Source organism: Malaya genurostris, chromosome 3, assembly GCF_030247185.1.
Source record: "Malaya genurostris strain Urasoe2022 chromosome 3, Malgen_1.1, whole genome shotgun sequence".
NCBI lineage: Eukaryota > Metazoa > Arthropoda > Insecta > Diptera > Culicidae > Malaya > Malaya genurostris.
Genome location: NC_080572.1, coordinates 92,026,887 through 92,043,171, shown reverse-complemented (window position 1 = coordinate 92,043,171; position 16,285 = coordinate 92,026,887). Strand labels below are relative to the sequence as shown.

The 16,285-nt window shown below is 37.4% G+C and overlaps 1 long non-coding RNA gene across 1 annotated transcript; it reads left to right on the top strand.

The window, feature by feature from the left end:
• The first annotated feature begins 1,094 nt into the window (after window positions 1-1,094).
• LOC131438959 (uncharacterized) lies at window positions 1,095-2,263 on the top strand. Its single transcript, XR_009231017.1, has 3 exons — window positions 1,095-1,506; window positions 1,566-1,683; window positions 1,741-2,263. It is a non-coding gene; the product is annotated as an uncharacterized LOC131438959 (long non-coding RNA).
• Window positions 2,264-16,285: the final 14,022 nt, after the last annotated feature.

The window sequence follows — 16,285 nt, the reverse complement described above, 5'->3', positions numbered from 1 at the left end:
AAGCAGACTAAATAAGTCCAATTCAGCTAAGTCAGCAGACTCAATCTGCCAACCATACTCACTTCATTCGCACAAACGAGCAAAAAACCGAATCAGATGTGAGGAGAAACACTTTTTAGGAGCTATAGCATTCAGAATATGTCATCACAAAACACAGCGGTATACAAACACAAAAAGCACCGCGTGCCGTTCACGAACCGGGAGAAATCGTATCGGACAATCCAAAACGATTGTATAAACGAGCTATGAGTTGCATTAACTACGATAATTTTAAAACACGAAATCGGAATTACAAAGCGTAGTCTGGATTAGTGCAAGCACTACTCATGAAGTGTTTCCAGAAAGTCGAAAGCGTTTCCAAAAGTTAACACCTGAGGATCGTCATGAATTTGTCATCCAGAAGTAACGCGATTCAGGGCGCGGTAAAACCCTTCTCTGTGGGCTCATGACGATTCAGTTGAGGAAATGCTTCTATCTCAGGTATACCTAACAAACCAAAACAAACCAATTTCGTCACTGTAGATCATTATAAAAGTAAAGATGTTAAGATTTGTTTGTGATTGAGCCTATTTTAGTTATTACAATGGGCTAGAATCCACGTAGTAGACTTGCACCATAGCAGGTGAAATTCGAAGTAGGACAAGGATCTTGGTCATTGATGATTTGAGAGGTCTAAGGGATTTGAGTCAGAGAATTCTGACGTATTTTGATAGATATGTATTATGCAGTATGAATTAGGCGATGTGAATATGCAGTTTAGAATTCAATTCAGAAAAGATTTGGCGGGTAACGGATACCTGCGTGATATTTATGATTTGGGAAAAACACTGTAAATAATCTGAGGTTTGCTCAGGAGATTAGAGGACCGACTCGTTTTTGACCATGATCTTTCGGAACAAAGTATTTGTTCAGAATTTTTTATGAATCGTTTGATCATCGATTCATAAAAAATTTTTTGCAATGGTAGGATTGTGTTACGTTTTGTTTATTGGAATTAGAGAAACCATGCCATCAACGATACGATTCATAAGAAATGTCGCAAAATGAAATTGGAACAGAAACATCCAACTCGAATATTGCCATCGACCGTCAATTTGAATCCTCTCGCAAATGCGAATAATCAACCGCAAAGCGACGCGTAAAACAACGCACCGCTGTGAACAAGAAAAACGCGACGATAGCACTGGTCTCAACTGTCAAATGCACTTCCTCACAAATTTGCATATCGCTCAGCGGAACGGACGAATTTGGTGTGAGGCACGCTACGCTTATCACACTTATTGGTTCCTTATTTAACACGAAGAGCACTCCGATATCACGAACTGCCAAGGAATTAATCGGACGGAATAACAGTGAGTAATTCTATATTTGGAAGCCACTGCGAGGGAAATTGTCGGTACTGACAAAGATCCGGAGTGAGCAAGGTGGTCATAACTCACGGAGTAAAATAAACCACAACGAAGACCATTCGACATCATCACGCGTTAGAGTGAAAGTGTGAATCAGGTAATTCAGAGCGGGTGCTCATCTCGAACGATTGTCACTAATTCACAAAGGTTTCACAGAAATCACACAATTGCGGAAGGCGAGGTTGACGTCACGAGATCAGTCGCTAGGAAAAAATTCACGTGTCGCACTCCCGCACGGATTGCAGTGACAGACAAATACGAAGGGGATCACACAGTGAGTAGGACATCCTGTGTAAAAGAAGAATTCCACTGAGCGAAGGCACCCCGACAGGGCCCCCTTATTTTTCAGATTGCAAATCAGCACATCATCGCATTGTCTAGCGTCGTGTGACGTCATCATTCACCGTATTGCAAGAGTATCGAAAGCGATCTTAAGTCAGTTGCTGACATTGTGGAGCGAGAAAAGTCACACCGTGCAATGGTGCGGATCTGGTCCAGCGGATGGCATGAGTAAGCGAAGAGCTGGTTAGTTTTGCATGCTGGCATTTAGGAAGGTGAGCGGCAGTGAGGCGGAGGTTGGATCATAGGCTGGCGTATATGAATAGAGTCGGGATGGCGATGGCATGAGTAAGTGAAGAGCGGGAGAGAAATGCATGCAGGAACATAAGGTTAGTGAACGGTACCGCGGAGGATGTTAGAGGCTAAGGAATAAATAGTAATGAAAGTAAATGAAAATGCATGTTAGAATTAGGTAATAGTAAGAGGAGGAAGAAATAAGTTGAGGGAGAAAATTAGGAGAGAGAAGGAGAAGATGGAATGTCGGGGGATAGCATGTAGGATTGAATACATTATCATGTGACAGTATCGTATCACCTTTTTATTTGAGTTGGTGCACATTGCCCTTAGTGTTTGTGTTTTGGTCCACTTTTGGTAGTTCTGCTCTACCCACAGCTAAAACATTGTAACAAGCCACGGTTGCGTGGGACTTAGCAAATGCCTTATTCGATGTGACGGTTTGCTTGATTTGATATTGCGTCTGTTTAGGGTTGGTATATTCGCATCTTTCCAAAACGAAACACTGATCTTTCAGGAATTTCAGCATGATGTCATATCCTGGAAGTTCGCCATGCTTGACGGTCGACTCCCAACGCCTTCTGGTCTCCTTATCCAATGCTGCTGCAAGCAAATGAACTACGATCTGCTCAGACACTCCTATAAACGGTTGCTCAAGAAATTTCAAGCCTTCGACGTTCCTGGTACACTCATCTACCAAATTTCGGAGCTCGACATGGTTTTCCTTGGTCATCTTGGTTAGGTGCAATAATCCATTGATGTGTGCATCGATTGCGTGGCGCTTGTTTTCGTACCTTTCCTCAAGAATTTCCCACGCGTGGGCGTAGTTACCTTCATTGATGGTCTTTGCATCTATCAAGCCAGCTGCACTACCCACTAATGCTTTATCAAGATGGTATAGTTTTACAGCTGGTGGGTCGGGGGCCTTGTCGACCAGATCTAAGAACATGGCCTTGAATTTAGGCCAGCTCTCATACCTTCCATCGAATGTTGGGATTGGCATTCTAAGAGGTTGGTGCACTACTAAAGGAGCAGAAGCGTTTTGTCGTGCAACGACTGCCTGGATTGGAATAGTTTGCATTTCAGCACGTTCTTCTAGCATGATGGCAACCGTGTCACAAAGCTTGTCGAAGTCTTCAAAATGCCCATCATGATTAGTCATGTCCTCGGCGGACACTACGGACAAAATCTTCTCGTGTAAATCTTCATACTCTCTTTTAACAGAATCAAGCTTCTTGGTGAAGACTTTGATCTGGGCTTGGCTTAACACGGGAACTTCCTCTTCTTCTTGTGGTATAATGGTATAATAAATCTTGGTCACCTTACCTTTGGCCAATCCGCGGCGGTGAACAAGCGTATCAAGTTGCGCCATTGTTTGCAACCTTTCTTCGAGCTTTACCTTCTTCTTCTGCTTCCTTCTCTTTGGAGTGGAACGATCTGATGTAGACTGCCCAAGTGCAGAACTAACAGCAGCCCTTTCCACTGGATTACCTGGATGGACGGATAAAACAGGATCAGACTCCCGCATTAGGACCAAAGCGGAAATATTTCAAGCCTTATGCTTGAAACAGGAACTATCTTCCTCCTATCAGGAACTTCACACACTTTCACTTTTCTTAGTTCTTTTTATAGCGGCGACCCACAGCTTGTACTGATGGCGTCTTCCGCAGGCTCACTTTTTCATTTACACAACGACACGTTCGCACTTTTCACAAATTGGCAACGGCAACTCGAGTGCATTTTTAAGTTCACTATTTTCAGTGTTTGCCTTCAATCACTCACGACATTTGCGGAACTTCCGAATTCGATTCCCGTTCTTCACTGAATCGCATATCCGGCTCGAAGGACCAATTTTATGTATGGGCCGCAGACTGTAAACCTACAACTTCGATCGGCCTTTGGGAAAATTCCGAGCGGAACTTTATCGTTCTTTTGTAATTGAGATACAAACACAACACATTCTTAACATTAGTGAACTTTATTAACATTAATTGTAAATCACTTCATAAAATAGCACAACCGATGCGAAGCTTAGCTCTTTCCCTCCTTAACTAAAAATCTCGCGCGTCCAGGAAACAAGAAGGCGGAATCATTAGCGCCATTGCTTGACAAGCGACGTTTTTTCTGTCATCGAAGTAAGCTGTGCAGTGGTGCTAAATTTTCATTACCAATTCATTCTTTGAGCTGTCAAGATCAGCTCGAACAGGTACCCTGTGGATAATGTTTAGCCCTTGGAGTATTTAAACTCTTACTAGTATCCGGAATCGGATTCGGATGATCTTCCATGAGATCATCCATTACATTAATTTTTTTTGTAAATTAATAATACCAAAATAAAAACTTATGTTTAGTAAAATTTCAGATATAAGAAATAAAAAATAAATTAAATTAAATCTACCTTGTAGCTGATGTCTTTGTTCCTTTATCGTGAAGAACGACGTGAAGCTCTTCCAACGATTTCCAATTGGCAGTCTTCTGCTGTTTCCAATTGGCAGTCTTCTGTCGTTTACTGCTATCTCAGTTGCTCTGCCGTCGTTGTGAACACCACTGCACTTGCTGTGCTGCCTGTACCTGACCACAGGTACAGTGCTTTTGCTCTTGGTGGCGATCAAATGCGATGCTTGCAGTGTAGCACCTCGCGATATATGCCGTCTCTTTTGATCCTACGCAGCGTACAAATTCTGGTACCTGGTAGATCAGCACTGGGTTGCTTTAGCACCTCTGTGCCTTTGCACCCCTTTGTCTTCGCACCTTAATGCGATGGCACCTCTGTGACTCGTCACTTCTATGCTCTCGCACCTCTGTGTCTCTACACCTCTGTGCGTATGAACGGGATGGCCTTCGTTGCTAGCCTTTCAGTCGGGAAACGCCCCGAATATTGCGTTTGCTATGGTTAGTTTAACTACCTGAAGCTTAGAATTGTCTCGGTAGCAGCCGTTAAATCACGAGCCAGTACAATCGAAACACAACCTCTTCACTTGAATGGTTTTTACTGAATGAATGAGCTTTTACCTTCTGTCCATGAAGACTTTGTCACAAAAAGCCGCTTTGCACAAATAGTTTTTTTTTTTCAAAATTGATCTAGTCTGTCTTTTGTAAATGGTCAAACCATTGTTTTTAGTATGTTTTACAAATTTCTATAATTGACATAATAACAAATCTTACAAAAATCATTGTGATAGCGTTGTATTAAAAAATCGTGATCGACTCCTACAATTAAAAAAATCGATTTTTAAGTCGATTTGCTAAAAACCCCAATTTTTTATTTGGATGAAATTTTGTTCTGAGATAGGTAATTATGATCCCTATCTACCGTCAAAGATTCAAGTTATTAGAAAAAGGAAAAAAAAGTAATTAAAAAAAATCTGTTCCTTGTCCTAACTGACCCTTTTTCAGTGTATTTTCATCGCTAGCTAAACCAATCAAAGTCTCAATCATCTCAGAATCCAGTGGAATTCTATTTGTGTGGGAGTTTCACAGGTTTCTGAACCGCCAGATGCGTGATACATGTCAAATGTATCAGTAACTAATTTGGTATAGACAAATTTCACGCCTAATCGTTTTCGGAGTTAGCAGCTTTCATATTTCAATTTAACTTGTTTATTATTCACAATATATTTAATATGGCACACTGTCTTAGCTCTATGATACCGAGGGTATTTCTTAACAATACTTAAGATTAGGATAATTTCTTGAATTATAACGCTATCCTATTTGGTTTCATATTGTCGTGTGCTGATCACCGCAAATCTGGGAGATCCAGTCTTGGTTGGTTGGATCTTACATAGGGATTGTCCAAATGGCGTGGGTACTTCGATGGTGGTCGTATCCTTTTGTTTTTGTGGGTCGGCAGGAAACACGAAGTTTTTCTTCGCCATAGCATCCACAATACATAGTAGTTTAAACCTAATACATTTAGAATATCATATTAGTATGTCGAAATTCATTAGTTAATCTAAATACTGTTATCAAGCGATTTACTATTATAAATTACATTAAAAATAAACCTTTATTTTGTACATGATCTTATAACTGTTTCAGGTTTGTTAGTATCAGTTTATCACTTTTATTCAATGTAAAATAGCTGTTTATAGGTTGAACTCATGGAAAAGGAAGTAGTCTAGCATAAAATTAAAATTAAATTAGGACTCCAATGATTAATGAAATGAAATGATAAAGAACTTTCATGCAAGAATGTCGCGAACTAGAACATAGGATAGTCTACCTTGGGTACGCCAGGAATTTAGTAGTTCAAGTGCATGTCCAAAAGACATGATCAATATCGTGGTAACCTTCACCACAAGCACAATGATTAGTCTTGGAAAGTCCAATTCGAAGGAGATGTGCATCTAACGTGTAGTGATTGGACATGAGTCTGGACATCACACGAATGAAGTCCCTACTCACATCCAGCCCCCTGAAGCAAGCGATGATGGTGATATTACGGAAGAGAATGAAAGAAACATAGACAATTAAATGTTTTGAAAAAATGGGGTAAAAAGGAGGTACGGAAACGAAATGACGACAAATATCTAATTAGTTCACATCGAGCTGGTGAAGAGACAGGTGAAGTAGGATCGAAAAAGTTAGTGACAGCAAAAGATCTTGTTAGTTCCAATAAAGATGGTGGACAGGGGATAGGGAAGACTATCTTTTGAAAAGGGTCAAAGGTTTTTTACCTCTTTCTTCCTATGAGTAATTTTAACAAAATTAGTCAAGTTTTCGAAAAAAAAATTGAATTGTGCTATGAAAAAATCGATATTTGAAAATTTAAGGTCGATTTAAAAAACACAGATTTTGATTTGGATGAAATGTTGTTCCTAGATAAGGAATTTTGTTTCCTGACTACTGTCCAAAATTCAAGTTGGGCACTTCTAAGTAAAAAAGTTTTTTGTAAAACAAAACGTTTCCTCAATAAAACTGACTTTTTTCAGTTTATTTTTATCTATAACTTAAACAATGAAAGTCGTAATCATCTTAGAATGCAATGAAACTCAATTTGTACGAGGATGTTGCCTAAATTAACAACGAAACATATTTTTATCAATTGAAAATTTCATTCCAAAGAGTTTCTGTGAACAAACAAATAATTCAAAAATACTCATTTGTTTTTCATCTTTAGTTCTGACTAAGTAAATGTAAACTGAACTATACTCAAATATTTATCTATACATAAGGGAGAGTGTTCGGTTACCGGCACCCTTTTCTTTTTAGCTCATAACTTCTAACTTAGTGCACATTATGCGGATATCTATACATCAATGGAGAGCTAAAGTCCCTGGCTAACAACTGATTAAGAAACTAAGTTGATTCATTTGAATGAAAAAAAATTGTTATCAATTTTGTAAAGCGATAAATTTTGACCATTTTAAAAAAGATGTTCGGTTACCGGCACCCCGAGAAATTTCGCTAGAAATTGAAAAATATAAGTAAAGACTGCAGCTATTCAAAGAAAAAACAGAATTTATTCTTTTTGGAAGCGTTTTTGACAAAAGTCTTCATTGTCTGATTGTGACTTCGCCTTGGCTCTCTTGGTCGAATATTTGGATGGTGGCGCCTTTGATATTAATTTGGCTGGTCTTCAACGTTTTTTCTTAGCCGGAGCATCTGCTGTATGAGCAACTAGATGTTTGTCTCGACAGCAGCCTGTCGAAAAAAAATTGGGTGCCGGTAACAAGTGCTTTCAAGCGGACTAGTAAGTCACAATGGGTCAGCAAAGTCATGGTGTCGGTTTCTAAGATTTACATGCGACACTTTTCGTTGAAAAACCTTCAACAGCAAGTATTATTTTAGTTTTACACGAGAATGCAATGCAATTGCTTCGCCGTCAATCATTTTCACCCGACTTGGCACCCGTGGGTTACAGAAAATTACTTTATGAATGCGATCAAAAAGCTAGTAAATCATCGAAATAAAATTAATCCCCTAGAAAACCCTTTTTTTTCGTTTTCAAGAAGGTTTCTTTGCTTCCCTACCAGTAATTTGATTTTTATCCACTATCACACGAAATGTCCAAATTATTTTGTGTTCTCAACGAGGACTTTGAAATGAAAATTTCTTTGAGCTATTATTATCCTTAATATCATTTATTTTGCCCCGTAAGTCGTATGAGTTTTTCTGAATATTGTTACTTGATGAAATGAAAAGTCCCTGGCCTCGCGCAGCAAAGACATGAATTGTTTCGAATCGTGCATATTTTGGTTGCGAACAAGCCTCTAGATGGCCCAATACCGAATTTCATGACAATCTATCCACTAGTGTTTGAATAACAGCTGCTATGGAGAAAGACGAGTTTCGCGTCTTGATAAAACAACAACGGTGAAATTGAATGATTTGCGGTACGGATTGGATCACCATCCCCCTATTCTCCAAACCTGGCCCCCAGCGACTATTATATATTTCCAAACTTGAAAAGGTTTCTCCAAAGAAAGAAATTTTCGTCGAAAGCTGAGGTCATTGCGCAAACGGTAGCCTACTGAAGTATAAAAGTTCTTAAGGTAAAAAAAAAAGATTTTACTAAAGAATAAAAGTTTTCTCGGTAAAAAATTCGACATTTTCTTTGGTAAGCCTGGGACTGCTCATTCCATTGTAGTAGTTTCAATATATCGATTATTCAAAACAACCACCCTACCAGCAACACCGTTCGATGCGATACCGAGCTGGTACCGGGGCGTGACAGAAACGATGAAATGTCTCGAGAATTTATGGCAGGGATTTCATTCGGAATCGATAATATTTGTATGTGCACAGGAGAATCGTCCGATTAGCGTCACAATCGGTCTGAAAACGGGTCAATTTGGTTAAGATCCGATTGGCACTCTAGGGATAAATAATAATACGACAAAATCCTTCGCATTGTACCGAAACGGAACCATTCCGGGTGGCGTACTGACGCGAATTCGCAACGACTCGACACCAACGCATGAATGGACGAAAGCAACTCAATTACTTTGATAGGCGATCGTTCGTAACCACACACTTTAGGTGATAAGCTCGCGCTCAATCGCAATAATACAGCACATTATGAAGCAATCAGCAGCGCAGTATACAATCGTAGTAACCATATAACTATGTTTGTCGAGTGAAGACACCGTGTTCGTCGGACGAATCAGTTCAATCAGCATGCTATGGAAGCAACTAACAGTGGCATCGGTAGCAAACCACCGGGAGATAGGGAAGAAACGTGACTCTGAATGTCACATAAACGTCCATAAAAGAAATTTATGTACCGAAACACTCAATTAGCCATATATTCATATACGAAAATAAAAACGCCAGTAATCGTTCCCCAACATCATCATCGCCATCGTCATCTCCTACGGCTTCATTGCTTCGATGACGCTGGATAGATGATAACGACACCAAATGGCCATAATATCTCAGTAGTTTATTTATGATGGAAGATTTCACTGCCGTCTCAATACAATAATGTATGTAATAAAACTTATGCACTTGACTTTGCCTATAATGGATCTGAGCATATTCAGGGTGGCTTAGAGTAACACAGAATCGAAGAATCTACTTGTATACAGATTAATTATTTTGATATTATTTTGTTGCAGTGCCCAGTTGGATGAACAAAAAAAAGGCCCAGTATAGAAGGTAAACATGGGAAAACATGGAATGCCTTTCAACCCCTTAACGCTCAAGGGAAATATGTTTCCCTTCTATTAAAATCGTTATAGATACTTCAACTACTATTAAATCGATGTTTTTTTTTTTACTGAATGTTAAAGAAAACTTATTTCCATGGCGAAAAATGTATCTCTGAACGAATAACTAAAAAGAGCTTTATCTTCAATCTTTATTGCACTAAAAAAGTTTGTAAAAAATGACCTATAGAAAATAGAACACGTAATAAATGTGTTGTGTGTAACGTCCACAAGTACATGAAATCGTTTCGTAGAATGCCATAACTAACTATTTATTTCACTATTCTGATAATTAAAGCAATAAAAGCAATAAATTAAATTACGATATAGTAAACCCAACTCTCCTTTAATTTATTTCTAAGAATCATAGGGGAAAAAATTATCCATGGAATTATAGGAAAATTATGCTCCCTGCTATGTTTTTCTAGTGATATTCTCTTAATTTACACCCCTAATAGCTAAAATATTGTCTTGTACTGACTTATTTCGTCCTGCACATCTTATGGGTTAAAGCAGCTGGCGCGAGTGAAACACATTCTCTTCGCATGAATCGCTCTCACTCGTTCTTGCCTAATTACATGAATCGCTCTCACGCGTTTTCGCTTAAATACACCCAAGTGACCACTGGTGCGTGCTATTGAGCGAACACTTCTGTGATTTAATTTTAAATTTTTAGAAGGTGGCTTTGCTATGACAATCTTTTTCGCAGCAAGAAAAAACTAAATTTTAACGATAAACTGCGCTTTTGCTGAATATGCGTTCCCCACACTTTTCTTATGCGAACCGTACACCAGAGTCCTCACCGGCATGCACACTTCGGAGAAAATATCTTCATCCACCTCAGAGAATTTCAGAGCTCTGCTCTAGCAATTTGGTGCGATCCAGAGCTAGAGTTGAAAGAAAATAAATACTCGCTCTCTTTTTTTGCATTAATATCTGTTTATTAATCTTATTTTTGTGTATTATATCAACGTTTTACAGTACAAGTGTTTTGACCCTTTGGTCTTTCATCTTTGTTGTTCATACGATTCGTTATTAATAATAGGTGTTTTAGTTACTCTTGTTTCACATATTAATGTTTAATCATAATATTTATTTTTATTCTTAATAAAATATCTACCTACTTATAACTATCCCTAACCTAATAAGTACACGTTTTGAATTATTTGTATTACAGAGATTGAGCACCTCTTTTCAAATTTCGTGCAATATTGTTCAAATTTTTGTTCTAGTAAATCCAGGGAGGCCATCTCATGTACTTCACTAGTCCTTGTCCAAGGGGGTAGATTTAGAATCATTTTTGAGATCTTACTTTGAATGCGCTGAAGCCTAAGTTTGTGCGTTCGTGCACAGCCCCGCCAAACAGGAACTGCATATTCAATTGCGGGGTAGATGATTTGTTTATAGACAGCCATCTGACATTTTGCCTCGGGCCAATTTTAGCACGGTTCGTTTTTGGCAACATAATCGTTCGAATATGACATATGTAAACTAGATGATGGCAGCATTTAGTTGTTGATAGCAATTCCATAATTATATTGTTTTAAACTACTTACAACAATAAATGCTGGAAGAACATAACACCCATATACCATTCGAATCAGTTCGTCGAGATCAGCAAATGCGTGTGTGACAAATAATTTCACTCAATTTTCTCGGAGATGACTCAACCGTGTTCTACAAACTCAGATTCATATGAAAAGTCGGTTTTCTCACAAACAAGGTTCCTGAATTACATTTGGATCCGATTTCTGGTTTCGGAACTACAGGAGAATATGTGAAACGAAATTAAAATAATGCGACTCATTTTTCTCGTAGATGGCTGTATCCTATAAAAAATCTTACTCTTTGGTCAGATTCAACTTCCGGTTTCGGAGATACAGGGTGATTAGTATAAAAATGTCTATTTCACATAAATTAATCAGGTTTATTGGGTTTGCAGATTTGGATAGTCGATAACCAAATAAACTTATTTCAGTTTTAGTGGTATTCAGTTTTCGATTCGAAAGACACCCAAAAATTTAATTGGTACTGCGATTTCTCAAAGATATCTACACTGATTTTCAAACATTATGAAACATATGTAGACTATACAGCTACTCAGGTGAATTTATCTGACTTTGGCTACATCGATTTTCGAATTCCGGTTCCAGTATCGAATCGTTTCTCAAAGCTCAATCGTTTTCTAAAAAAAAACCAAACCGAATTTTAGAGACAAAAATTCAAATTAAAATTAACTTATAGTCCCATACAAAATTATTTAATTTTATCCAATTTCGACTTCCGATTCTGGAATTACAGGATGATGAATTTTAAAAATTTAAACCAATATAGAAGATGACAATCCCGAAAAGCTTTAAAGTTGGGCTCAAAACTTGTTGTCCCGCAGATCAGAAGGATCAATGCGCTATTGCCCCTAGTCCCTGGTCAGAGCCACGGGGACCGTCTGGGGTGGGCTCCAAAGGCCTCTTTTGCTGGCGAGCTCGAGCGTAAGGTTCGGAGGCTTAAGGTCGGCTCTATACAGGGTACCCAATCAGAAGCTCAAACACGGTCTCAACTTCTTTCGTCTTTTTATTTCTACTTACAATTGGTTAGTGTATGTGTGTGTGTCTCGACGGTATTCGGCCGGCCGGCTGGATCTGGGTGGCGCTGGGAAACTCTTATCTGGTTGACTGGAAAGCTCGGTGGTTTCTCGCGGAGCATTGCAGCATTCGGGGGGATTATCAGTCGTACGTTGCTAATTTGGCTGTCGGCATTAATGTCCATTTGCCAGCGTTGCCAGGGGTACTTCTCGGACATTTAGCTACTCCGATGGCATTAGGGTACAATCTGCTGCTCTCTCACGAATAGAGAGAGAGCGGTAGGTGCTATTGGCCTTGTTGAAGCTGAGGTTTCTTACCTGATTCCTTATTTTTGAATTTCACTGTAAATAAGATGTGGTTTACAATGACTTTGGATCACAACCTTTCTAGTGTCTCTGATTTTATTCATTTAATCTGCTCGGTTCGACGTGCGAGTCCAAAATGTCAGTCCGGCTTAGATTTGCCAAGAACTACTCTCTCTCTCCCTCTATCTCCTTCTCTCTCTCACACAAACTTTTCAACTTTCTAGTCAAAGACTTCTCATATGGTTTCCGGTTTCCGCCAACTGTGTTTGAAGTGTATTTTGTATATTTTGTGTACGTGCTTTTACATTTTCATTTTACATTTAGTTGTAGACCGAAATATTAAAATTCCTAGTTATATTCAATTCTACCACAATACATATTCTATTCCTGTCTATATCTGTTATAAATAATATTATGAAAAATTGACGTGATTTTAGACCAAAGATATACATATATATTTATATAAATGTAGTTTGCCATAATTTTTATGGGTAACTATGATAGCAGACTTGTCTCTCGCCATTCTCAGTTGTTCGCTCAGTACTGGCACACAGGGGGAAAAAGTACCTTAAATTACCGTAAACTCTAAAGCGAAACTTACTTCGATATACCATGGAATGTTCAATCGATTGTCACACTTTTGGATTCAAATTCGATCCGATTTGCAGAGCAATGAGTGATTAAAATCTCAAATTGCCGCTTAAAACGACGGTCATAAAAAAAATGTCATGAAAACTGAAACACCGAAGAATATTTATCCAAAAACACATGCGGATTGATAAAAAAAGGTATCATCTCACTGCTAGATGGATTAGGCACGTTTAACTTTATATATATATATATATATATATATATATATATATATATATATATATATATATATATATATATATATATATATATATATATATATATATATATATATATATATATATATATATAATAGGTATAGAACTCGCTCAAACTTTAAAAAAATTTTCCGAAAAAAACTCAAAACGCTATTCAAAATTTTTAGTTTTTTGACAGTATCTGTCAAACTTGACCTTGGAAACAGAATATGTTTCTATACTTAGATTCCGAAAGGTGATAGCTATCCAACATGCCATAGATTGTTAAAATCCATCCATTTTCAACGGAGATATCGACATTTTTGTATCAGCGACTTTTCCCCCTATTCCAGCATTAGGAGTTTTGAGCGCTATATAATAAAGCAATGCTTGGGAGCAACGTGAAACGCAATTTTTTATACTGTTACATACAATTGTTTCTAAGTACCAAAAAGACTGTGTACAGCATCTTTTTTATGACATTTTGCCTCGGACCGATTTTAGCACGGTTCGTTTTTGGCAACATAATTTTCGAATATGACATATGTAAACCAGATGATGGCAGCATTTTCGAGTTGAAAGTAATTCCATAATTATATTGATTTAAACTACTTACAGCTAAATGCTGGAAGAACATAACTTCCATATACCATACGACTCAGTTCGTCGATATCAGCAAATGCGTGTGTGACAAATAAGTTCGCTCAATTTTCTCGGAGATGGCTAAACCGTTTTCTACAAACTCAGATTCATATGAAAAGTAGTATACTCCCAAACAAGGTTCTTGAATTACGTTTGAATCCGACTTCTGATTGCTGAACCCACGATGATATGTGAAACGAAATTAAAATAATTCAATTCATTTTACTCGTAGATGACTGAACCGATCCAAGATTCAAATGAAATCTAAGAATCATCTATGATTCAAATGAGAGGTCTTAAAATCCTATAATACATCTTACTTTTTAGTCAGATCCGACTTCTGGTTTAGGAGATACAGGGTGATTAGTATAAAAATGTCCATTTCACATAAATTAATCAGGTTTATCGGGTTTGCAGATTTGGATAGTCGATAACCAAATAAACTTATTTCAGTTTTAGTGGTATTCAGTTTTCGATTCGGAAGGCATCCAAAAATTTAATTCGTACTACGATTTCTCAAAGATATCTACACACTCCTCAGGTTAATTTAACTGATTTCGGCTACACCGAATTTAGAATCCCGGTTATAGTATCGAATCGTTTCTCAAAGCTCAACCATTTTCTCAAAAAGGCCAAATCGAACTTCAAAAACAAAAATTCAAATTAAAGGACTTAAGGTCCCATACAAAATTGATTAATTTTATCCGATTCTGGAATTACAGAAGACGAGTTTTTAAAATTCATACCGATATATAATATGTAAATTGTTTGCCGTATTAATTTATGGCCATTCGAATCATTTTTGGTTATGCTAGTTCCTGAATACCAGCTCTGGAAGTACCATAAATAATGACGAAAAACTCTAAAGTGGAACTTACTTCGACATCTCATGGAATGTTCAATCGATTGTCACACGTTAAGATTGAAATTCGATACGATTTGCAGTTTCGACATTAAATGGTAATGAGTGATTAAAATCTCAATTCAAAATAATGTCATGAGAACTAAAACATCTAAGAATATCCATGCAAAAAAACATATGCGGATTGATAAAAAAGGTATCATCTCACTGCTAGGTGGATTAATCACGTTTTTCTTTTATAATTTGTTATAATGAAACATTTCAAGAATGTTTTTGTCAAGTTTTTAAGTCGCTCGAAGCAAAAATCTTGAGCCGAGCTCTTACTTCTTCACAATATGATATAAGCAAAGATAAAGGCCCATAACTTGCTTAGTTTTGTTCCGATAGCCTTGAAAATTTTACAGAATATTCTTATTATGTTTTACTATAAGATAATACAAATAAAATAATAAATGATTTTTCAAAAGTGTTAGACCCTACCCGCCCCTTAAATTGTGGATCCATTAGAAGGAATTTTTTTCCACTGGAACTAAGAACGTTATGAACAGTGCTTTCAGGAAACCCAAGCTTTTAAATAAAAATAACCTGTTTTAATCTACTTAAAGGTGTAATCATGCCTTTCTCATATCAATCATATTATCATATATTATACTGTGGTATTCTTCAAAATAATTTTCTTCGATTCTCAAAAGAAAAACCGAAATCGGTTTATTTGAAATTCTACTGATGAAAACTATTAATTGGAGAATATTTGAGGTCGATTTAGAAAATTTTTACGGGTTTTCGCTCTTTTCAGTGATGGTACAAAATTTTTAACACACTTTACCATATATGTCCGGATCCGGAAGTCGGATTCGGATGAAAGTCAGGAATTACGTATGAGACCACAGGACCTTTCATTTGAACCTAAGTTTGTTAAAACCGGTTTAGCCATCTCCGAGAAAAGTTAGTGCAAAAAAACATTACATACACACATACGCACATACATACACATACACACACAAACATTTTGCGTACTCGACGAACTGTGTCGAATGGTATATGACACTCCGGGCCTCGGTTCAAGAGTCGGTTTTCACAGTGATTGCATATACTTTCTATATGAGAAAGGCGAAAAGTAAATGATATAAAAAACATTGCGACCGCACACAATTACTTTTCGCACATGTTCTACTTTCAATACTATTTTCTATCTAAAAGCTTGTAATATCATGGAAAATTGATTTTTCACAATGAGAACACTTACGCTCATCAGTCAGTGAAAAATTTCACGCGTTGATGAAGTATTTCCAGAAATTTACATAGTTAGGTGTATCCAGATTTTGGCGAGAATAAACCTTGATAGTGATCTATGTGGGTTGAGAAACATTGTAGTTCAAAAAAATCATTTGGAGTAACCCCGAAGGAAGTATATTATGAAATGCGCGAATTAA